This window comes from Saccopteryx leptura, chromosome 2, assembly GCF_036850995.1.
Source record: "Saccopteryx leptura isolate mSacLep1 chromosome 2, mSacLep1_pri_phased_curated, whole genome shotgun sequence".
Lineage (NCBI taxonomy): Eukaryota > Metazoa > Chordata > Mammalia > Chiroptera > Emballonuridae > Saccopteryx > Saccopteryx leptura.
In genome coordinates, this window is record NC_089504.1 from 88,539,222 (window position 1) to 88,562,776 (window position 23,555).

General features: G+C 42.6%; 1 protein-coding gene across 5 annotated transcripts in view; it reads right to left on the minus strand.

Annotated features, from left to right (window-relative positions):
- The window catches only part of MOB3B (MOB kinase activator 3B), a 221,358-nt gene that overhangs the window by 139,337 nt on the left and 58,466 nt on the right, over positions 1 to 23,555 (minus strand). The window contains exon 2 of one of the 5 annotated variants that reach the window (XM_066368295.1): positions 9,871 to 9,983. The exons of the other annotated variants lie outside the window; for them this stretch is intronic. The gene's annotated coding sequence lies outside the window, so the exon portion shown is untranslated. The remainder of the gene's footprint in view (positions 1 to 9,870; positions 9,984 to 23,555) is intronic. 5 annotated transcript variants of the gene reach the window in all.

Below are 23,555 nucleotides of genomic sequence, written 5' to 3' on the forward strand. Positions count from 1 at the left end.
AAAAAAACAAGTCATAAGTTTTGCCCCCTAGGTAGAAACTATAAGCAAATTCTACATTATGAACAGCATGCACTACAATGCTTGTTATCAATAAATATTTGAAACCAATTGATCCTTTAACCAATGAACATTACCTAAAGGCATTTTATGTGCCAGACATGGGGCCAGGGCTCAAAAGATACAGAGCTACTGACAACTTCGTCCCTGGCTTTGAAAAATCCACAATTTGATGTCTAGTTTTGAGGATAGTTTATTGGCTTTTGTTCTTTAAGCTACAAAGTTAAATGAACCAATATAATTAGTGATGTGATTCCTTCACAGTATTACCTAGGATAGGAATGAAGAAAGATGACAAAAAATGAGATATTGTAGAAAGAGAAAAGTAGAATTCCAAATAAACAGCAGAAAATTGACAGGAGCTCCATGTGTTCTCCATATTTTCTGCTTAATAGATCAATTACAGCAATAAAACATGATGTGCACTATAAAAACATGCAGAGAGAATGCAGCTGGGCTGTAAGAGAATGTTGACAAGGTAACTAAGCAACGCTGGCAAGGAAAGTTCTTATTTTTCTTTTCCTATTGATGTCTTCTGCCTTATTAGTTAAAAAATCAGAGTCCTTGCCAAGGATAAGTAAGAAATAAAACAAATCTCCCATTTGGTCCTGAGAGGTCCATCTTCTCTAGCTGCGGTCACCTCTAAAGAGACACCGGTGGCACAGAGGGTAGGTAGGACAGCGAAGAGAGGGATTGATTATATAGTTGGGAAAAAGAAGTTCAATATTCATCTTTGAGATGAAGGATTCCTCCTGGCAAGACAATTCACTAAAGGAAGGCCATAAGAGAAACACCCCAGAAGTATCCCACATGAGGGAGATACCATGTCTTCATCATTGCTGGGCCCCAAGAGCTAGGATGGTGCCTGGCACAGAGCCAGCTTCACTGACTGCTTGCTGAACGAAAGAGTAAATGATAGTGAATGAAGAAAGCAAAAACACCAAAGTGAAATAAAATTGGCCTTGTGTCTTTCACTCTTTGGGGGCACTATCTCAACCTGTAATCTCACTACCAACTCACTGAAGTTGGATATTACTGGCTGCTGGACTGCTCTGAAGTGTCCCTTCTTGAAAGATCTAGACATCTCTCCAATGTCTCTTTCAAATGGGCTGTTCCCTCCTCCTGTTATCTAAAATTCCAGTTCTTCAGAACTGAAAAATGACTAATCTGATTTCCCATCTTCCCACTAGATTTTTCTCTTTGTGGCTAGAAAAGTCTATAGAACCTTCCTCTCATACCCCAAATACTGCAGAGAAGTAGATTAGGTTTTTATTCTAAAGAAGTAAGTGTGTGAATAAAATGAACATCATCTGACCTTCCCAGGCTCCAATAAAGGATATGCCTAAAAATATATTTCTATCAACATTCATTTACTATTTCACTTCTGCCTACTTGTTAGGGGCTATATATCTTTGCTCACAAGGCAAACCCTGAATTGGAGAATCCTGCTTGAGAAGCAGCCTTGCTATTTTTATTTTTTTGTCCAACTAATCTACCTCCTTCAACTTTGAACTGCCATTTTGTTGTATTTTAGATTAGTTAGCAGAAATATTGTGGTCTCCTTTTAATGTTCCAGGATAAGCATGATTGAAGAGCTTGAAAAAGTCCACGTTATTTCTGAACACAGATGAAGTAAGGAAATACAGGTGCAGCCCGACAGAAGTATGCCACACGACCTTCACTCCCCCATCAATTTCTAGCTCTTCAATGTCCAGACAAGTTGCATTCTCACTGTTCTGTTTGTATATTTGCTGAGTAGGACATTTTAGCATCAGACTAGGAGTAAATATTCCAAAAATAAAACCATCACATGCGACCTTGCACTCTGCAGCAGCAGCAACAGGAGTGATTGCTAAATGCACAGTGTTCCCAGCAGAGACTCAGAATGATTCTCCATTCTACAGACTCAAAACATTGCCATTCAGAAGAGGACACTCAATGATGAAAAAAGGTGAAAAGATAAAAAAGGGCGAGATTGATTTGGTATGGTTTAAGTCACTACATATTCACATTCTACTAAAGAAAAGGCAGACTTTTAAAAATTATTGTTTTTTACGGAGAATAAAATTCTTTAAAATACAGGCCTTCATGAGGCCAGTAGAGACTGGCTTGGGTTCATAATAATGAGGAAGATGGCAAATGGTCCACCCTTGGCTAGGGTTGATCCAATCTTACCATGGTTTTAAAAATAAATAAGGTAAAATTATTATAAGTGCTTAGTTGACTCACTTCTAATTTATAAAATAAATTTAAAAATTAAGGCCCTGGCCAGTTGGCTCAGTGGTAGAGTGTCGGCCTGGCATGCAGGAGTCCCGGGTTCGATTCCCGGCCAGGGCACACAGGAGAAGCGCCCATCTGCTTCTCCACCCCTCCCACCTCTCCTTCCTCTCTGTCTCTCTCTCTTCCCCTCCCGCATCCAAGGCTCCATTGGAGCAAAGTTGGCCCAGGTGCTGAGGATGGCTCTATGGCCTCTGCCTCAGGCACTAGAATGGCTCTGGTTGCAACAGAGCAACGCCCCAGATGGGCAGAGCATCGCCCCCTGGTGGGAATGCCGGGTAGATCCTGGTGGGGTGCATACAGGAGTTTGTCTGACTGCCTCCCCATTTCCTACTTCAGAAAAATACAAAAAATAAAAATAAAAATATAAAAATTAATAACTTAAAATTATAATTAATAAAATTAATAAATAAAAAATTAATATTTTTTTATTTTTGAATGTTTATTTTATTGATATTTTTTATAGAGAGAGGAAGGGAGAGAGAGAGATAGGAACATCCATCTCTTCACATATGTGCCCTGACCAGGAATCGAACCAGCAACCTCTGAGCTTTAGGATGATGCTCTAAGCAACCGAGCTTCTGGCCATGGCAACAATTTTTTCAAAGAATGAAAAACTCCAAGTAATGTATCACTTACTCTTTTATTTCCAGATCTTTGGACTAGCTAGAAAATATTTTTAAGATAAAAAAAAGACATTTGATTTGAGAACATAATACCTAAAGCAGGAATGGAGGATGGGGAGGGAACTACAGATAAAGATAATTTAACAGCTGAAATTTTTTTTTTTAATTAAGGCAGAAAAATGCATTTTTACTTTTTCAGTCACAGGTGTATACTAGCTAATGTGCTGACACTCAGAACCTCCATCTGATACAGGGATAAAGGTCATTGTCAATCACCATTTTCTTCTTTCTCTTTGAGACAAGGTATGCCAATTCTGTTTTGGAAAAGTCTTGCTTTAAAGGGAAAAAATGTTCAAATTCAAGAAAGTTGGTTCCTGTAACAGACTTATTTAATCTTAGCCACTCTAAATGAATTTGAATCTTAAGGTCTGGAAAATTTTTATCCCTGGCACTATGTGAACTTATGAATGACATCTGGAATGGAGTTCGTTGAAGGTGGGTAGAGAATACAAAAGAGGCTAGAAGACTGAAAATTGGAAAATACAGTTCTAATTTTCAAAAGGGCCCTGTTTTAAGCTTGGGAGGGGGTTATGGGTAAATTGACACCAATTGCAGGCAAGACTTAGAGGCAATATAGCCAAGTGGCTAAGAGCACAGCATCTGCAGGGTTGCTGTGAAAGTTCAGGAGGATCAAATGTTTGGAACATAGTGGGCACTGAGTAATGTGGTTGTTACCATCATTCTCGTCATCATTACAATCAGCCATCTAGAATCTTAAAATGTTTAAAATTCTATCCAACTTAATTGCATAATAGTAATAATAACTCGACTGTATTTTGCTCTTTATTTTGATTTTCACAACAACCCAGTGAGATAGGTATTATTATTTCTCCCATTTTGCACTTAGGGAAACTCGAGATACAAAACTCGAGACACTCCCAGGTAATAGAATCCATAAGTAGCCAAGCTGACTCTAAAACTCTTTTTTTTCTTTTTAGGTGAAAGGAGGGGAGGTAGTGAGGCAGAATCCCACATATGCCCCAACTGGGATCCACTCAGCAACCTCATCTGGGGCTGATGCTTGAGTACTGAGCTATTTTTAGCACCTTAGGCTGATGTGCTCCAACAGCAGTATCCTCAGTGCCAGGGGTGAGTTTGAACAAATCAAGCCACTGGCTGTGGGAGAGGAACAGGGAAAGAAGAAGCAGATGGTCACTTCTCCTATGTGCCCTGACTGGGAATCGAACCCAGGACGTCTACACACCAAGCTTATGTTCTATCCACTGAGTCACCAGCCAAGACCACTCCAGAATCCTTAACCCCAATTAAGACTGCCTCTTAGCCTGACCTGTGGTGGCGCAGTGGATAAAGCATCGACCTGGAAATGCTGAGGTTGCCGGTTCGAAACCCTGGGCTTGCCTGGTCAAGGCACATATGGGAGTTGATGCTTCCAGCTCCTCCCCCCCTTCTCTCTCTCTCTGTCTCCTCTCTCTCTCTGTCTCTCCCTCTCCTCTCTAAAAAAAAAACGAATAAATAATAAAAAAAAAAAAAAAAAAAAAAAAAAGACTGCCTCTTTAGATGATTGGGTATTTCATAGAAATAAATAAATAAATAAGAACCAGAAGAATTCTTAGGGCACATTTGAGGTGGTTGGAGAAACGAATGGGAGAAACATAAACCTAGCCCTAGTTCATAGATAGACACATGCCACTCCCAAAGACGTAGATTTATTGAACCTTTGTGGTCTAGTCAGATGACCTGGACTCAGGTCCTGACAACAACTTTAACTGGCTATGCCTTTGGCCAGAAAACACATTATGAACCTCAGTTTTGACTTCTTTAAAGATAATGGTACTTATTTTCCAAGATTATTGTGAAAACTTAAAGAGCTACTACCTGTGAAAACACTTCATAAATGGAAAACCATCATCTAGTTTTTAACATGGCCATGAGTAACAAAAGAAACTAAAACTTTGACATGACACCAAGAAATAATGTGAACAATGAAAAATAATTAATTTCAATGCAAATGGGTATTTCTTAACAAGAGACAGGGCTGTGGGAGGGGTGACAATGGAGCCCTGGACAGAAGAAAAGAATAAAATCAACACTTTCTTCTTGCTTCATTTGGATGCACTTCTAATTCTCACACAGAAGGAAATAATACCATTAATCTAGAATTCTGATAAGGAGTCAATATTCCTCAATATTTATAACTCACTTAGCTTAATATAGTGAGGCAATTCCCATCTTTTTTCATGCAATAAAATTAATTGCAATATTACTTTATGAATTTTGATATACCAGGGAAAACACATTTTAGAATCAAGTATTAAAGTTCTTGTTTTAAATTTTAAGGGCTAGTCTGACCTGTGGTGGTGCAGTGGATAAAGCGTTGACCTGGAATGCTGAGGTCGCTGGTTCGAAACCCTGTACTTGTCTGGTCAAGACACATATGGGAGTTGATGCTTCTTGCTCCTCTGCCCTCTCTCTCTCTCTCTCTCTCTCTCTCTCTCTGTCTCTCTCATTCTCTCTCCTCTCTAAAATGAATAAATAAAAATTTTTAATAAATTTTAAGGGCTTTCCATTTAACACAATGCCTTAGGTTTTTAACTCAGCTGTGATCTCAGAGTTCTGATAACAGGAATAACTTTCTGAGTCATTATCTGGCTAGAGGATTAAGGCTGCATCCCAGAAACTCTCCAGGGAGAGAAGTCAACCCTCTATCTAGGAGCTTTTCAATTTGCTGAGGTGAAAACAGATGAGCAGAACAGATAACACTGAGACAAATAATTAATGACGCTATCCTCACTACACTCCGGAACATGTCCACAACGATACAAGAGATCAGAAATAAAATAGAATCAAACAAGTAATTATAAATGATGTGGTCACTTGGAGCACTATAAAGAGCCCTATTTTTTAGTGTCAGAAAGATGTGAGCTTAAGTCTCGACTCTGCCCTTAACTAGCTATCTTCCTGGGCTGAACATTACTCTATGTTTCAATTTCTTCTTTGGTTGAAAGAAGGTACAAATACAGATACTGCAGCATGCTGGATCAGTGGGAGCATGTGAATAAAGAGGGACAAATGTCAGTGCTACCTTGATTAACCCAGACTTCTCATATAATCAGGTTATTTCTCATGTTATAAACTAGCTTCGTGGTCAACAGGGATCCCAAACATCACTGGTTTGTTCTTCAACTTCTTTCCCACAGATGTGGGCACATGGCCCTCAACATGTATAAAATCTTGGAAAATTTTAGAAGACAAATCCATTTCCTCACTCCTGGTTTTTATGAGGAAGCGTTTTCCCTAAGTACACAACTGGCCTTTCTCTGTCCTTTTACTAATGTGGCATCGGGGGAGTTGGAGGAACTAATTAATTTAATTGATAAATTTGAGAAGAACCAACTGGGCATGCTCAGCTGCAAAATTTACCTCCTGGGAGGTGCTTGTCCTCCAGGGGTTGCTATTTGTGCTTTCCTAGAGAGAGAGAGAGAGAGAGAGAGAGAGAGAGAGAAGAAGAAGAAGAAGAAGAAGAACAAGAAGAAGAAGAAGAAGAAGAAGAAGAAGAAGAAGAAGAAGAAGAAGAAGAAGAAGAAGAAGAAGAAGAAGAAGAAAGGAGAGAAATAGGAAGCATCAACTAGTAGTTGTGGCACCTTAGTTGTTCAATGATTGCTTCTCATATGTACCTTCATGGGGGGGGGGGGGGACCCTCCAGCCAAGCCAGTGTTCAAGCCAGCAACCTTGGGATCATACTGATGATCCCATGCTCAAATCGCAATCCCTCGCTCAAGGTGGTAAGCCTGCACTTAAGCCAGCAACCTCAGGGTTTTGAACCTGGGTCCTCATCGTCCCATAAGCCACCACCACTCAGGCCTCTTCCCTAAATTTCTGAAGGGAGAAAGACTTCACTGTCCTACACATCATGGGAAATGGTGGGCGAACCTAGTGTTTACATTTAGCACACTCACTTGGCTGACAGACCTAGAGCTCTGTCCTCTAGCCAGACTTGTATAAGCAATAGGGATGATCTGCTTCTGAGTTTTCAACCAACTTCTTCCAAAACCATGTAGAGAAGAGTGGTATTGTTAGTTTGTTGGAAACTGTCTTAGAGACCCAATTCTATGCAAAGTTAGCCATTTTTTAGAAGAGTTTCATTGTGACATCAGTTCAAGCATAACCGATCTGCATAAGTTCTGTGTCTACCCACCAGGCATGCACAGTCTTTCCAGGCATTTTCTCAGACATGAGAGACAACCCAGTAACTGTCGAGTCACAGACACAAAGAGTGACAATGCTCAGAACAGAAGGCCCTCACCGGTGAGGTGTTCTGAAACATTCCACAACAGTTGGTGAGCATCAGGTTTGGCAGCCCCATGCTCTGTAGGTGGCTACTGTCCCATCTGAGGCCATGCTCTCCATGGGGAATCTGAACACTTCTACCAGGTAAGGCCCCTCCCACACCCAGCCTCATCTTCTCAAACTTCTCTCTGGTTTAACTTCAAAACTCTGGTAAAGGGAGGTGAAAGAGGGGGAGAGAGAAGGGTAGGAAGAAGGAAAGAATGGCTGATCATTCCTGTCCCGTGGTGCCTGATTTCCCCTGCACTTCTCCCTCACACGCACACGTCTTTTCCCCACACTGCATGTCTGCCCCTGCGTCCCCATGCCATTGGCCTGTGATGGACAGTCGCCCCCTGGGCTCCACCAGAGCACTGACACCTAACCCAGGGCCCAGCACAGACGGGAGCTCGGGTTTTGTGCTAGAACTATGTATCTAAATTATTTCTGATCAAACACTGCACAGACAGACAGTTCCTTCTCCAGCTGAGAGGGCCACATTCCCAGAATCATGATGAGACATAATCCACAGAAGAAACCTTCTCAGAAAACAGACACTTCCTGCAGAGGTGCACAGCAGCCCTGCCTGTGCCTCCCCAGGCCGAGCGGAGCAGCTCCACGTTTGCATTTCCAGCCTTCCCTGACAAGGCGGCTCCTTTAGAGAGAAGCAAACCTCGCTTTAAAGGAACATCTAAAAATTCATGATAGCTCTTTGGAATATCTTTGTGTGGTGCTGCAAAGACCTCTACCTGTGCGCTTTTTTTTTTTTTTTAAGAATAAGTTTTAAAAATAAGCCTCAAAAGAAAAAATAATGCTTTAGAAAGGAGGTCACTCAGTTGGGAAATTTATTTTTTCTAATGTGAGAAGAAAATGTATCCTATCCCCTCCTTTACTGCGAACTCCACTCCTGTGTTTGTTGCCCATCTCCACCCCATGCTTTTGCTGCGGCTGCAGCCCCCTCCTCCCCTTGTGCCCTTCACACCAGGATGTGTCCGCAGAGCCGGTGTCCCTCAGTCTTCCCGCACAATAACATGAAACTCATTCTCCTCCAGCCATGATCTGCCGCCTACCCTCAGGTGAATGTGGGGGAAGCCTGGAGAGAGATCACTGCTGAGAGCATTTTATAGCAGAAAAGAAAATCACCTTATTGAATTCAACCTCTCAATGTAATAAATACAAAAACAGAAGCAGCCACACCTAATGCCCAGAAAAGTGAGGTGAAGCCCACGGCCCAGAATGGAGCCGAGAGCACAGCCTCAACCTGGAGGCCAGCACTCCTCCCACCACGCCATGGATCTCTTACAGGCTTGCAAACCCGACACCACACTGCCCTACAAACTGCCCCAACTTAACTAGCTTATATATATAGTATTATATATATATATAGTATTTTTCATCCCCTCTCTGGGTTTTTTAGCCTTTTTAAAAAAAAATAACGTAACTCCCCCAATGAAGTCTAATGCAAGGTCTAATTATATAAAAACTGATAAAAATTCTCTCTTCTGTGGCTGAAGTAGAGAAAAGTACCCTCTCTTAGTCTACCCCCTCCCAACAGCCGCCGAGGCCCCTCTGAGGGTTTCCAGGTTTGGCTTTATCTCTGAGGGTCTCCAGGTTTGGTTTATCGTACAGTCATGGACTCCCAGTGCTCACTGCACTCGCCAGCGACCACGTCTCTGCCCTGGCCCCTTCCTCACCCATCGCCTGTCGTCATCTTCATCCTTCGAGGCCTGGGGAGTCGCCACCGCCTCCAAGCAGCCTCTCTGGACCCTGTTACTGGGAAGCGGCTCTTATCTTTCCTTTGCTCCAAAGCTCTGCATTAGTCACCTTTCCTCTGTACCCAAACAGTCTGAACTACTTGTTATTCTCGTGCCTCACCCCAACCTTCCAGCCCACTTATCACGAGGGCCCACCCACTCAACTGGGAGCCCTGCAGGTCCATTGGAGCAGGCTCCCAACGTGATGGCCACCCGGGTGAAGGTTCAGCCCACCCCTTTGCCTTCTCTCCTGACCCTTCCCCGACCTAGCTTTGTCTATGTCCATTCTGATTGAACTCATTTTTAACCCCGGCCTCTAACAGACCCCTGAATAGGGAGTGGCTAGCTCTTCCTGAGTTCCATGCTCTGTCCTCAGCTCTGCCTCCCATTCGTTCTTTTCCTCTTTTAGTTTCTTCTCTTGAGCTATGGAGCCTCTGCTAGAGGCGAGTGTCTGCTAACGGGAAAATACGACCCCTCCTCACTCTGAACCATCTGTCCACTGACTGACTTCAAGCTGCTGCTGGACCAGGCTCAGAAAAGATGGGAAAACCAACATTGACTGGCTGCTTGTTTAAAATGTGACACTCAGGGTCCCACCCTCACCTTCTGTGGTAGGTGATTGATTAATGCATTCCAATGTTTAAGAACTCCTTGAAACGGGGAGTCTCACACTCCAGGCCTGTCCAGGGTTCCATGGGCCAACAGTCATTTATATACTAAGGAGAATGGCAGAAAGAAATGTGGTCCTCAGCAGAGCCGAATTTCCAGCAGCAAGAATGACAGAAAAGTCCTTAGAAAAGAGGAAGACAAACCTGAATTGCACTGGAGAATGGAGAACGGTACTTCCCTCCCTGCTCCACTGGCTGCTCTACCGACGGAGAGACTGGTCCATCCACCACCTGCTGCCTCCCGTGTCTCTTGGCCCCTGTATTGTTCAGAGGGGTGGTTAAGTATGGCTGAGATCAGGCTGCCTGGATTTGACTCTAGGGTCTATCACTTTCAGGGCTGCAGTCTCTTGAGCCTATTATGTAACCATTAAACTTCAATTTCCTCTTTTATAAAATAGTGATGATTAAAAATTAGCTGTCTTGAAGAGTTGTTGTGAGAATTAAATGACATTATCCAAATATAGCATTTAACACAGCACCAGGCACAAGATAAGTTTGCAATAAGTATTAGCTTTTAATTCAGATCATTCACGTAATGCTTTCATGAACTTACTCATTTATGTGTCTGTTCCCCCACCCAGGCAGCAGACGCGATAGGCTTTCTACTTTCTCTCCCTTATAAAGACACTCTTAGTAAGTTATGCCTCACAGGATTGAGGTAAGGATGAAATAAGACGGTAGGCAAACAAACAGACTAAACAGAAACAAACTGATAGATACAGAGAACAAACTGATGGTTGCTAGATGGGAGGAGGGTTTGGGAAATGGGTGAAAAAGGTTGAAAGATGTTAAGAAAGTACAAAATGACAGTTATGAAAACGGTCACAGGGATGTACAGTAAGTATGGCACAGGAAATATGATCAATAATATTATAATAACTATTGTAATAACTATAAGGTATTAAATATCTAATCACTATGTTATACACCTGAAACTACTATACTATTGTATGTTAACTGTAATTGGAATATAAATTAATTAATAAAAGACAGTAGGTGAAAAGAGCTCAGCAGTGGGTTTGGTGCACCATAGGCACTCTGTAACAGACTGAAGAGGCTGACCTACCTTGACACGCCCTGGGCACCGGCAACAGCAGGAGCTTTCCCTCACCAGGTCTAATGCGCCGCAACCTCCCTCCAGCCACGAGGCAGGGGAGCCCTCCACAAAAACAGAAGCCGGGCTTAGAAGGTTTCTCAAGGAACCACACGGAGCAGCTGGCCAGAAAGTCTGTGCGGACTGGACATTTATACCTATTATGTTATGACGGGAATTCGAGCTCTCACAGGGCTGTGCCAGATCAACTCATCCTGAGTTGAGGGGTGTGTTTCTAATACAAAATATCTTCATTCTGATTTTCTTATGCAACCACATGTGTAGACTTGCCAAAAATGTTAAAAATAGAAGACAATAAAAAAAATCAAAGAGAAAGTCTTCTCATAGTTTCTAGACCAACTTGCATGGAAACAGTTACCCCACGAAGCATGACGGGTGTCAATTTCTTCATTCCTTTAGGGGAGTGGTTTTTGTTTTTCCTCTTATTTCCTTTGGGTAGTTTTATTTATTATTCCAACATTATTCTTTAATGACAAGTGAGGGTGTCACCACTTTTCTTAAAAACAATAGAGGCTACAGGGGAAAATAAAAAGCTCTTAAAGCCTGCAAAGGCTTGGGGAATCTTGCTCCAGCAAAGCGTGGCAAACAACCGCCTCCGCGGCACTGGGCTGAGCCAAACCCCTGCGGTGAGGACTCGCTTTATTTTTGGTCCAAGCACAGAGTCCAGGAAGCCACATCTACTCCCTTCTTTTTCATTTAAGATTATACATTCATCAATAAGCCTTGTCGAGAAAGCCTCCATTAGAGATTTCCTCTATTTGTTCTGAGAAAGGACAGGAAAAACAGAAAAGCAGACACCAATCCCAGGAAAACAGCAAGACCCGGCGGGTGACCAAAGCAGGTGTGTGCTCTCTCCTTCTCGCTCTTTACATTGCATTTTCACACACACACACACACACACACACACACACACACACACACACACACGCGGCAAGCAGCTCCCTGAGTTTAAACGATGTTTGATTTTATATAAGCGCCAGATGACTCAAACTCATTTTAGAAGAAGGAGGTGTAGCGATCTATAAAAACACTGATAAGCATTTAACCACAAACAGTTCTTCCATCAACCGCAGTCAATTAAAAAAATGTTCAAAGGCTTAATATAGTCAAAGATGGAAAAATACAGAGTCCCATGTTATGTAAGACTGTTATGTCAAAAAATGGGGGGAAAACCCATCTGAGCCCCTTTAACACATCTCAAATGCAGACCTTTACATAACTGATCAAGTAGAGCATTTCAAAATATTTATATTTTCAAATCATATGATAGCTGTTACCAGACTTAAGAAATTGAGACTGATTGCACAATGAGCTGGTCCTCATTTGGTCTCCCCTAATTTGCCATAAACCAGCGTGGCTTCTAGAAAAAGACAGAACCTGACAGACCACAGCAGTGTAGCCAAGGAGTCCTGATTTATTTCAGCTCTGAAAGGCCACTGCACCGGGATTTTCATTTCTGCCTGGAATGCAATCCACACGACTGGCCTCGCTGTCCTGAATCAAATACTGTACACGTTTTTCTCATCTAGCAGAGATCTTGTGAACTGTGAGCACAACCTGCACAGGCGTAGGGGGGAGAAAAGAGGCGGAGCGCGGGGTCGTGCTGGGACGCGGAGTCACTCCATGTTGCGCCCATGGCACCAGGCTCACAGAAGGGCCCAGACAGGAAGAAGGCAGGGCCTTCGCTTCCAGACGTCCAGTGAGAGAAACGTTCCAAGTTGGCATCACAAACAGAGATGAATCTGCTGCCTGGAGAGCTAGGTCCCTAAACTGATCCAAAACAAGGCGGGCCTCGTGGCTTCTGCGGACAAGATGGGGACCTGAAGGTGGAAAGTGGGGGCAGAGTGGGGGGCAGTTCCATTCCCTTCTCCACCCGGGGGGCTAGCCACAAACAAGGAAAGTTGATGATGGACCCCATGAAGGCACTTCCTCAACGTCCACGGAGGTCACGCACTCTCCCCAGCTCCTTGCTCCACCCACCCTGCTCCTAGGAGTAAGGGGGAAGAAAGCACCTTCGTCTTCACTTGGGAAGCTGCCCAGATAATCTATGCTTTCACCTGGGCCACCTCACCTGAGAGCAGCCAGAGACAGTTGAAGCACCAACTGTTTCACTTTTATAATTGTCTAGGTTTAGGGTGTATTTAATTTCATAAAGCTGCCTTAAATTGTGTGGGAAGGAGATAAAATCATTCTGATAATAATTTGTATTTCCTACAACGATAGCCTAGTAAACATAAGAGGGACTTTTTAAGTACAGGTGCTTTCTGACTAATGATGAAATAAATGTACACCTCATTATCTCATAGCCCACCAAAAACTCCTAAGGAAGGAGGACTTAGAAGGAATGATTCAAGTGGAGTTTCCCTCGTCCTTATCAGCTCAGCCTACCTCTCTCCCCACTGTCTGTTACCTTTACATCCCTCTCACAAAGGCTGGCTGAATAAACCTCACCTAAGCCAGCAAACAAGTGGAGGCACAGACATTTTTCATGGCACAACCCAGGTCAGCATACCCTAGACTAGTTGCTAAGGATTGTGTGCCTGCTGGTTAGAACGTTACTATGGTTTCTGCTACGAGACGCACAGCTATTTCCTGTGCAGGGAAATCTTGGAGGGGCAAGGAAAAGGAAGGTGGGAAGGAAGGAGAGGTGCCTGACAAAGCCCAGGGAAGCCTCTTCCAGGGTCTATAACACTTCCTCTCAGGCTGTATAGCAAATACTGCTTTCAAAATGAACTTTGAAATTCAGAGTGAAGCGTTTAAAAAGAATTCTAGTGTTACAGTTGAAATTTAAAAATATGCATACCTTTTCCCTTAGCAAACCCACCTTTAAGCAAAGAATTTTCAAGGACAATGGAAGTGGACTGTTGCATCCAACTGACTCCCAAGATGGCCCTCAGTGATCTCTACCTCCTGGTATCTATGGCCATTTAATACTCCTCTCCACCTGAGTGAGGGCTGGGCCGAGTGACTTACTTCTAGTGAACAGAATACTGCAAAAGTGATTAGGTTACAAAAGACTGTGACTTCTGTCTTGACCACATACTCTGTTGCTCTCTCCGCTTGCTCACTCTGATGCAGCCAGCTGCCATGTGTGAGGTCTGCCACACAGAGACCCACATGGCAAAGAGCCGATGGTGGCTTTTTGTCAAAAGCCAGTGAGGAAGAAAAGCCTTCCGGCCAACAGGACACTAGGAACTGAGTCCTGCCGACAACTTAAGAAGCTCAGATCCTTCCCCAGCGAATCTTTGAGAAGATGCAGCCCCAGCCTACCCTTCGTGACAGCCTTGTGGAGCACCCTGCCCTGGAGAACCCTGCTCGGCTGTGCTCCGGTACCTGACCCAGACAAACGGATAATACATGTTGTTATTTTTAAGCCACTAAGTTTTGGGGTCTTTTGTATATAGCAAGACAGAAAGAATACAGCTTTTAAGTAACATTTTTTGTTTTTGTTTTATTTATTTTGTTTGTGTGTATGTGAGAGAGAGAAAGAGACAGACAGACAGACAAACAGGGACAGACAGACAGGAAGGGAGAGAGATGAGAAGCATCAACTCAGAGTTGTGGCATCTTAGTTGTTCATTGATTACTTTCTCATATGTGCCTTGACGGGGAGGGGGGGGGGCTCCAGCTGAGCAAGTGACCCCCTGCTCAAGCCAGCAACCTTGGGCTCCAGCCAGCGACCTTCGGCTTCAAGCCAGCAATCTTTGGGCTCAAGCCAACTATAAGGTCATGTCTATAATCCTGCGCTCAAGCTAGCAACCCTACACGCAAGCTGGTGAGCGGGCACTCAAAGATGGCAACCTCGGAATTTTGAGCCTGGGTCCTCAATATTCCAGCTGATACTCTATCCACTGCACCACCACCTGCACAGGTTTAACATTGTTGATCATCACACTCAGGAAAGGGAAAATTCCAAAAGTCCATTCAGAGGGAGCTACTTCAGTCAAGAGTAGCACTTCCACACCAGAAATATTGGGTGACCGTCAAAACACAGTGAGGTCGATGTATCTGTACTGATACAGAAAGAAGTCCATGAAAATGAAAAAGTTGCAAAACAGTGCGAGACTTCTAAAATATATCAGACATCTAGATTTTCGTGCCTTTAAACTCCAGACAAGCCCCTTATCCAGTGTTTCCATCCCAGAAAATAACACCTGCAATTATCTAGTTGCTATAGGCAAATAAGCAAACAAAACCAAAAAAAACAAAATAGAGAGGAAGAGAAAGAGAGATCATTCCTGAGTCTCCTCTTTCCCTCATATTGCTCATGTAATCCATTAGCAAATTATACAGTTTACCTTTTTTTTTTTTTATAGAGAGAGACAGAGAATCAGAGAGAGGGGTAGATAGGGACAGACAGACAGGAATGGAGAGAGATGAGAAGCATCAATCATTAGTTTTTTGTTGTGATACTTTAGTTGTTCATTGATTGCTTTCTCATATGTGCCTTGACTGTGGGGCTACAGCAGACCGAGTAACCCCTTGCTCGAGCCAGCGACCTTGGGTCCAAGCTGGTGAGCTTTGCTCAAACCAGATGAGCCCTTGCTCAAGCTGGCGACCTCGGGGTCTCAAACCTGAGTCCTCTGCATCCTAGTCTGACACTCTATCCACTGCGCCACCACCTGGTCAGGCTATACAGTTTACCTTTGAATTGTTACTGTATCCCACCCTTATCACCACCTCTGCAGTTCCTACTTGGTCCAAGTCACCATCCTGTCTTTCTTGGGCAACAGCAATAGACCTGATTCGTTGTCCTGCTTCCACTTCTCTCCAGTCTACTTCCAGATAATAGCCAGAGTGCTACTTAAAAATATATAACAAAATCAGGCCAGTCCCCTCTTAAACCCTGTAAAGTTTTTCTTTCACAGTCAGAATAAAAATCAAAGTTGCTTTGTTGATTCACAAAGCCATGTTTTACAGATATGGCCTCTGGATACCTCTTCCTTTACAATTCTCCCTCTTGCTTATCAAGCTACACTGGCCTCATTGATGTTTTCATAACACACCAAGTTCACTGTCATTTGTTTAATTATTTGTTTTTAGATTTTTTATTTATTCATTTTAGTGAGAGGGGACAGAGAGAGAAGGAGAGAGAGAGAGAGAGAGAGGCAGAGAGAGAGAAGGGGGGGTAGGAGCAGGAAGCATCAACTCCCATATGTGCCTTGACCAGGCAAGCCCTGGGTTTCGAACCGGCGACCTCAGTGTTCTAGGTCAACACTTTACCCACTATGCCACAGCAGGTCAGGCCTTTGAAGGGTCTATTAGTATGCTAAGGCTGCCATAACAAAGTACCACAAGCTGTGTGGCTTAAATAACAGAAATTTAATTTCTCACGGTTTTGGAGGTTAGAAGTCTGAAATCAGGTTGCTGGTACGGCAGGTGTCTTCTTTTTAGGCTCTAGGGAAGGATCTGTCTCATGCCTTTCTCTTTGCTTCTGGTGATTTGCTAGAAATCTTCAGTGTCCCTTGACTTGCAGGCACATCATCCCAAGAACGGTGCTGTCACCAGATGCGTATCTGTCTCCAAACATCCCCTTTCTATAAGGTCAGATTTGCATTACAATCTGATGACTTTCCCAGGTCCCCACCAGCTCCCTCCCCATTTCCCTGGCAGTCAGAGCACAGCACTTAAAAGGGTCCTACACGGCCCTGGCCGGTTGGCTCAGCGGTAGAGCGTCGGCCTGGCGTGCGGGGGACCCGGGTTTGATTCCCGGCCAGGGCACATAGGAGAAGCGCCCATTTGCTTCTCCACCCCCACCCCCTCCTTCCTCTCTGTCTCTCTCTTCCCCTCCTGCAGCCAAGGCTCCATTGGAGCAAAGATGGCCCGGGCGCTGGGGATGGCTCCTTGGCCTCTGCCCCAGGCGCTAGAGTGGCTCTGGTCTCGGCAGAGCGACGCCCCGGAGGGGCAGAGCATCGCCCCCTGGTGGGCTTGCCGGGTGGATCCCGGTCGGGCACATGAGTGGGAGTCTGTCTGACTGTCTCTCCCCGTTTCCAGCTTCAGAAAAAAAAAAAAAAAAAAAGGGTCCTACACTTGGTGGAACTCTGCTGTATGTACCATCTCAAAATGTCATTTTTGAACAAAGGGACCCACATCTTCGTTTTATACTGAACACTGGTCTTGCTTATAGGGGTTGCCTTAATATTTCTCTTGCATTGCTAATCTGGTCTTGGTGTCTGCTTCTTGGAGGACCCAGACTGATACCCCAGATATCAACATGACTCTTTACCACGTCATGTAAGCCTCTGGTCACCTCCACTGAGAAGCTTCCTTTGCCATTTTAAACAAAGCACATCCCACCTAACCCAGGCCCTGCTAATAATCCTGCTTTAATGTTCTTCATAGCTCCATCTAATTTTACTGCGTATTTTTATTTTATATTTGTCTTGTCTTCCCCTTGAGAAGATAAACTATACAGAGACAAAAAATAATTGTTTTCTTTATTGTTAAACTCCAGCACCAGTAACAAACCTAGTTATGTGCAGGTACCCAACAGTCTGTGAATAAGTTAATTTAGTAAAACAAACAAACAAAAAACCCCATAATTTTAGCCCTGGCCAGATAGCTTGGTTGGTTAGAGCATCATTCTGAAGCGCTTAGGTTGCTGGTTCAATCCTCAGACAGGGCACATACAGGAACAGATAGATCTATGTTCTTTTCTCTCTCTCTCTAATATCTATAAAATAAACATAAAAAAATAAATTCACCCAGATCCTCCTTCAGATCCAAAAAGATATAAGATATAACTTAGTATGACCGTCTTGAGAAGGTACTTCAAACATCGATGAAATACAACTTTTGAAAAATACAGGCCAGAAACGAATAGAGAACCCAAGGCCAAAGCCAAACCATGAGAGAAGTAGGCATGAGCTGGGGGGTTGAATCTGGACACAGCTACCCCAGGGCATAGGTCTGGAGTTCTAATGACCAGGTAGGATAAGGTGATGTGGCTCTCAGTCCATGCAAGGTAGGAGAATGGAACTGACATAATTTCATACAGTTAGAGTTCTTGAAAACCTCCTTCTACATGAAAATGGGGTTAGAAAACTATCACTGTTCCCTAGTAGCTCTGGGAAGAGGCAAGTAGGTCTGCAGTCTGCCCCAATCCCAGGGTGAAGAAAACAAAACACCAAGCCCATGCCTTGCACAAGTATGCTGCCCAAATTTACATTGTTTAAATTATGCAAGAATCCTGGGCTGATAAGTCACTATAAACAGGTTTTTAGGACCACAGTAACCTCTGTAGAAGAAAACTCAAATTGCTCTTTAAAAATATTTTTATAACTCAGGACTCAAAGACCCCCTCAGAATAAATAAATCCTATTGAACAAACCAGACAAAGAACCAACCAATCAGAGGGAGAAGTCATATATACAACACAGAATTAACATACCAAAAACTAAAGTTAGTAAAATCATCTGATGAATCTAAAAAATAATTATGTTTAAAAGTATTTTAAAAATGAAATAGTTCATTTCTATACAAAAAGAAAGGTCAGATTTTAAAAAGTAAATAAAGTACTAAAAATTAAAAATACAATGTTAAGCTACATGTTAGATACAGCTAAAAAGAGAATTAGGATCATGAAAAATGGGTCTGAAGAAATTACTCATAGTGTAGCAGAAAGAGAAAAAAAGAGATCGAAAATGTGAGAGGTTATAAGAAATAGAGAATAGATTTAAAAAAAAAATGTATATTTGAGTCTGACCAGGCGGTGGCGCAGTGGATAGAGCATCGGACTGGGATGTGGAAGACCCAGGTTTGGGACCCTGAGGTTGCCAGCTTGACATGGGCTCATCTGGTTTGAGCAAAGCTCACCAGCCTGGACCCAAGGTTGCTGGCTCAAGCAAGCAGTTACTTGGTGTTGTAGCCCCACGGTCAAAGGCACATATGAGAAAGCAATCAATGAACAATTAAGGTGTCGCAAGGAAAAACTAATGATTGATGCTTCTCATCTCTCTCTGTTCCTGTCTGTCTGTCCCTATCTATCCCTCTCTCTGACTCTCTCTCTCTGTCTCTGAAAAAATAAAATAAAATTGAAAAAAAAAATGTATATTTGATTGACGTTCCAGGAGAAAGGAGCAGAAGATTATGAAAGAAGCAATACTGAAATGATAATGGCAGAATTAAAGTAATACTTTGTTTTCTGCATTTGAAATATCACAAGCCCTAAGCAGGATTCAAAAGAAAAACAAGAAAAAAACAAAAAAGCCTGACTAGGTTCTTTTTAGTTACAGACTGCATACTAACATTGCCTGTACTATAGACTTATCTTATTCTTGTGATAAAATAATGTACATAAAAGAGGATTTTGAGCCTGACCAGTAGAAGCACAGTGGATAGAGCATTGACCTGGGATGCTGAGGACCTAGGTTGGAAACCCGAAGGTTGCTGGGTTGAATGCAGGGGCATCTGCTTGAACATGGACTCACCAGCTTGAGTGTGAGATCATAGACATGACCCATGGTCACTGGCTTGACCTCAAAGGTTGCTGGCTTAAAGCCCAAGGTCAATGAACAACTAGGATGCCACAACAAAGAATTGATGCTTCTCATCTTTCTCCCTTCCTGTCTCTCTCTCTCTCTCTCTCTCTCTCTCTCTCTCTGTGTCTTTTGCTAAAAAAGAAAAGAAAGAAACACAATGACACACATATGTGCATGCACGTACACAAGCAACACACACACCTGGACTCATTGGAATAAATTGAAGAACCAAAGAGAAACTCATGGAAGAACCAGAGAGAAAAAGGGCACCAACTTAATAGTGGTAATCAGATTAGCAGCAGACTTTCCATCAGTAACATAGACCCTAGAACAGGCATGGCCAACATACAGCCCACGGGCTGGATCCCGCCTGCGTAATGAGTTTATGCAGCCTGCGATTAAATTTTTAAAATTCTCCGCACGACGCACTGTGGAAATAAAATAAGTGGTACTTTTAAATCGTTATACATAAACTATGATATCTAACCACTGTACAATAATGAAAGTTAAAATCTCAGCTGCTCAGAAGCGGAAGTATTTTTGATTATTGGAAATTAAGATATTTAAGAAGATAGTGATAGCAGAAAAGAATTCCACGTGTGACTAATCTAGGGTTAACTTCCAATAACTGGTCGAATGGATTCGTGATACTTTTTAAAAAAAATTCCATTGTAAAGATTTAAAACTTTTTTACTCGTCTGTGCAATTTTTATAAGCAATTGAATAATGGAAAATATGGAAATTTAAAAAAACTTGCCAAGGAATATTTAGTAATCTTCAGCTCAATTTATATTTGTGAACAAACTCTTTCTCTAATGAATCTAAATATAAGTACAAGAAGATCAAGATTGAATGATTTAGATTTGGAGGCTGTGTTATGAACAGCTACTACAAGTATAGATCCAGATATTAAAAAAATAATAGGCGATGTAAAGGGCCTCAACACATCACATTAGTTTTTTTCTTAATTTGTTGTACTAAATTACTTACATTTATTCATAAACAAATTACATAATAAAATTTTGTTTACTTAAATGAATCATTTTTATATTTAACATTTTTTAATTTTAATATTTCGTCTGGCCCGTGAAAAAAAACTTTTCTTTCTAATCTGGCTCGGGGCAAAAAATATTGGCCATGCCTGACCTAGAAGATAATGGAATAACATATTCAAAGTGGTAAAAGAAAATAACTATGAAACTATTATTCTATACTTAACTAAATTACTATTCAAAAATAAATGTGAAATAAGGACATATTCATACAAAAAAAAGCAATATCCAATTCACAGACAATAATAACATTTCATTTGAAGTAAACTAAATGAAGAAAAAGTAAAATAAACAATGATGAGCAAAGAAGATAATACGTATGGTAGTCAATTTATAAACACACCCACTGTTTAAAAATATTTCAGATTAATGGGGGGAGGAATTATAAACAACTTGGAGATAAAATATTACATAGTAATTATACACTAAGGGCAGTTACATTAAAATATTCTCAAGGCCATGTGTTACTTGGTAGGAAAAAAGCAATTTTAAATATTTTTTTAAAAATGTAAAGCTAAGCACGCAGATTATATGTAAGGGAAAATAAGGAAGTGATGGAATGTGTAATTTCCAAAGTAGTAGTAGAGTGGGAAGGGAAAACAGGATATTTTTTTTGTGTGTGTATTTTTCTGAAGTGAGAAGCGGGGAGGCAGAGACAGACTCCCGCATGCGCATGACCGGGACCCACCCAACAAGCCCACTAGGGGGCGATGCTCTGCACATCTGGGGGCATTGCTCCTTTGCAACTGGAACCATTCAGCACCTGAAGCAGAGGCCATGGAGCCATCCTCAGTGCCCTGGCCAATGCCCCAATGGAGCCTTGACTGCGGGAGGAGAAGAAAGAGATAGAGAGAAAGGAGAGGGGGAAGGTGGAGAAAAGATGAGCGCTTCTCCTGTGTGCCCTGGCTAGAAATCAAATCTAGGACTTCCAGATGCCAGGCCGACGTTCTACTGCTGAGCCAACCAACCAGGGCCCAGGACATTTTTATGAGACACATGCAAACAAAAACCCAGAAAGAACTTGCCGGCAACAGATCCTCACTGAAAAAAATACTAAACAATGTGGTTCCAGCAGAAGGAAATCGATCACAGATGTAAGACATATAGGAGGAGATATAAGAAGGAAGACTATAAGCAGACATAAAATTCTGACATATAAGTAAGGAGTAAGAGGACAGAAAGTGGTAAATTAATACAAGCATTGATGCTATAAAAAAGTAAAAGGAACAATGCCTTGTGGGATTTTAAAAGAAAAAATGCATATACATGGTATTAAAGCATACAAAAGACTAACATAGGGATTGGAGGAACACAAGTGGGAAGGGTGTTGTTCAGAGGGAGGTAAAGCTATTGATCACCGAAGAATTGAGCAAGTTAATAATACATGCTGTAATTACTAGGTTAACCACTAAAGAATAAAAACAGATGGTGTAAGTTTTGGAGTGATACAGAAGAAAAAGGGGAGACAGAAAATTCAATCAATTTAAGAGAAAACAAGAAAGGAGAGAAGAAACAGAAAAATCGTGGGACAAATAGAAAGCACAATGGCAGACATAAATTAAAATACATCAGTAATGATAACATGTAGATTTGCCAAATGTTCCAGCTAAAAGATGGCAACAGACTCAAATGCCTCCTGGGCAGACCAAGTCACATAGAGTAAAGAGCAGGTCCAGGAAACAACAGTTCAAATGAATGTGCACTGATGTGTCCTCGGGGTCTGGGAGACAAGAGCATATAGTGGAATGTGGGCAAAGCTCTTGAGCATATTTGTCTGAAGAAAGTAGCTCTCACATACTGTTGCTGCCGTTTGGAATACAAACCCAGTGTCAGGTAGGTCAACGGAGACGGAAACTCAGTGTTTTGTGGGAACCTGATTTTTAAACATAGGCTACTACTCTTTTAAAGAATGAACACTAAAAAAAGAAAAAATGGAGGCCCTGGCTGGTTGGCTCAGCGGTAGAGCGTCGGCCTAGCGTGCGGAGGACCCGGGTTCGATTCCCGGCCAGGGCACACAGGAGAAGCGCCCATTTGCTTCTCCACCCCTCCACCGCGCTTTCCTCTCTGTCTCTCTCTTCCCCTCCCGCAGCCAAGGCTCCATTGGAGCAAAGATGGCCCGGGCGCTGGGGATGGCTCTGTGGCCTCTGCCTCAGGCGCTAGAGTGGCTCTGGTCGCAACATGGCGATGCCCAGGATGGGCAGAGCATCGCCCCCTGGTGGGCAGAGTGTCGCCCCTGGTGGGCGTGCCGGGTGGATCCCGGTCGGGCGCATGCGGGAGTCTGTCTGACTGTCTCTCCCTGTTTCCAGCTTCAGAAAAATGAAAGAAAAAAAAAAAAAGAAAAAATGGAAAAGAAAATGCTATCAATCCCATAAATAGGAGGGGAACAGCTAAAACAAATATTCAAAGAGCATGGTAAATAAAATGCAAAAAACAAAAACAGAAAATGAAAGACAAACGGATAACCCTTGCAAACCTTTGCAACAGGGATGGAAGCGATGGCTTATACTAAAACACCACTGAGATCCACACCCTATAATTTCCACTCTGTTCAACCTTATCATTTGGCTGAAGAGGTCTAACATTAAAGGATGGGAAAAACACTGAATAATCCAGACAGAAAAGTACATGGAGCACCAGTGGTCAGTCGGAACTCCAGATAATGTCCGGATGTTTGTTCCATCAGTTCTGCGTGCACCAAGTCTCCTCTGGGGCTTACTGGACACTGGGGTTTATCTAGCTGTTAATAAAATAGTGATGTTCAAATTGCCTAAAAGGATAGAAAGGAGGAGATGAAAAAAGAATCAATTATGTTCACCTTCTGTTCATCTGAGTCTGTTATTTGAATCAATCCTGGGATTCAGTTCTTCCCCACAGCCCGTGAGGTAATGTCCCACATTTTCAGTGCAGCTTCCAGGGTCTTCCAGACCCGGCTCAGCCCAGTCCTGCCAGGGTGCAGGAGACACCTGTGCCAGGCTCATGCCTCTGCCAGGATGTCCTTGTGAACCCCTTCACACTTCAAACAAAACCCACTCCCCAGTGAAGTGTTTTCTAAAGGTTGCTTAAGGTTCCTGGTGAAATCCCTGTATGAATAATGCACCAGATGGCAATATTTAAGGTTATCTGGGCTCTGAAAAAATATGTGTAATGAGACAAAGGAAATTGTGTTTATCATAATTCCAGTAG